Here is a 2424-nt window from a genome sequence, read left to right on the forward strand (position 1 = left end):
ATTTTATAGTTTTTAGCATAAAGGTTTAGTTTAAATTCTGTTTGAAATTATCAATCATACATGCTCTCTGTTTGAAATTCCTTGTGTTCAATACTCGGATTCATCCATTTTAATTTTTAAATACTTGACGATCCGGTGCGCTTTCTGGCAAACCGTATTTCCCTTGAATATATTTGTACGAAGAAAAAGTGAAATAAAAAGTAACCACAGGGGAAATCCAACAACTAACTAGCATTACATTACAGAATTCCATTCTTCGGGCATTCTTGTATTGTTCGTACCCACACACGAAGCATACCAAGTAGTTGGATATGTTGGATCCAGTGGCCTCGGAATAATTAAGAATGGGGGGTTGAATTAATTATTCCTAAACCTTTACTAATTAAAAATTACTCTTCTCAGGCTTTTACTAAATTGTTAAGAGAATGAGGAGTAGAAGAGAAACTTAACAGAAAGTAAAAGCAGAAATTAAATGCACAGCGGAAAGTAAAAGAGTAGGGAAGAAGGAGACAAACACACAAAAGTTTTTATACTGGTTCGGCAACAACCCGTGCCTACATCCAATCCCCAAGCGACCTGCGGTCCTTGAGATTTCTTTCAACCTTGTAAAAATCTTTTTACAAGCAAAGATCCACAAGGGATGTACCCTCCCTTGTTCTCTTTGAACCTAGTGGATGTACCCTCCACTAGAACTGATCCACAAGAGATGTACCCTCTCTTGTTCTCAGTCAAACCCAAGTAGATGTACCCTCTACTTGTACCACAAAGGATGTACCCTCCAATGTGTTAAGACAAAGATCTCAGGCTGTTAAACCTTTGATACTTTGTGAATGGGGATACAAAAGAATTCTCAGGCGGTTAGTCCTTTGAACACTTTTGTATTAGGGAAAGGGAAGAATCAAAAGAATTCTCAGACTGTGTCGTTTTGAATTCTTTGACAAGGGAGAAGGGAGACACAAAAGAATTCAGGCGGTTAGTCCTTTGTTCTTTTGGAAAAAGGAGAAGAGAGACACAAAAAGAATTTAGGTGGTTAGTCCTTGGCGAATTCTTTTTGGCAAAGGGAGAAGAGAATGAAAAGATGAATAGCACAAGTTTTCAAGGTTTAGAAAACCAGAAAACTTTGGAAAGCTTTTGGTACAAAGAAGAAGAAGAAGTTCAAAGAGATTTAGGGCTTGCAAAAGATTGATTGAATAAGTGTTCAAGATCATTGAAATGAAAAACAAAGCCTTGCTTTTATAGACTCTTCATGTCTGGTCAAGACAACAATTAGAAGAGTTATGACTTTTAGAAAAACTTAAAAACCAATTTGAAAAAGTCAAAAACTATTTGAAGAGTTACATCTTTTGATTTATTCAGAAACAGTCACTGGTAATCGGTTACCAAATTAGTGTAATATATTACACAAGGCTTTTATGTGAAAGGATGTGACTCTTCACATTTAAATTTGAATTTCAACGTTCAAAGGCACTGGTAATCGATTACCAAAACATTGTAATCGATTACAGCTTTTTGAAATTAATTGGAACATTGTAAATTCAATTTGAAAACTTTTTCAAAAACATTTTGCTACTGGTAATCGATTACAGCAATCTGGTAATCGATTACCAGAGAGTAAAAACTCTTTGGTAAACATGTTTTGTGAAAAATCCATGTGCTACTCAGTTTTTGAAAAATCATTTTCATACTTATCTTGATTAAGTCTTCTCTTGAGTTCTTGAACCTTGAATCTTGAATCTTGATCTTGATTCTTGAAGCTTGATCCTTGAATCTTGATTCTTGAATTCAACTTTCCTCTTGAATCTTGAAGTGTCCTTCAACCTTTCCTCTTAAGTCTTGAATTGTTCTTGATTCCTCTTGAACATCTTGAACTCATCCTTTGATTGACCTTTGAGCTTTTTATCATCACCTTTGTCATCATCTCTTGTTATCATCATTGTTATCATCAAAACATCTTTGAATCACTTTTGATTCACCATGAAGCTTTGCTTCTACAGGATATCCCTTGAGTGTAAAAAAATCTTATATGTGTTTGATCTTTTACAGGTTCACTCACGCTAAGTCATGCTTATGGCTTAGCGAGAAAAGAAGTTCTGGGCAAAGTGTTCTGGAAAATTTTTGGTACGAACTCACTAAACCACCATCACGCGCTCAGCCTCAGGAGGGGGAGCCTGCGGGGGACTCCTCTCGGTTCTCCTCAGAGATTGTGTGGCACATGTACCAGGACAACGTTCACCTCTGGAACATCCTTCCAGAGAGGAACGTGGAGCTCGCCCCCACTATGTTTGACGAGTTTTATGGGGAGCTCCAGCACCAACAGTGGCATCACAAGCTCACATGCCTTCTAGAAAAAAGGATCAACGTGGCTCTAGTATACGAGTTCTACACAAACGCTTACAACCCAGAGGACGGCTCACCCAAATATTG

The sequence above is a fragment of the Glycine max genome, chromosome 2 (genome assembly GCF_000004515.6).
Source record: "Glycine max cultivar Williams 82 chromosome 2, Glycine_max_v4.0, whole genome shotgun sequence".
Taxonomy (NCBI): Eukaryota; Viridiplantae; Streptophyta; class Magnoliopsida; order Fabales; family Fabaceae; genus Glycine; species Glycine max.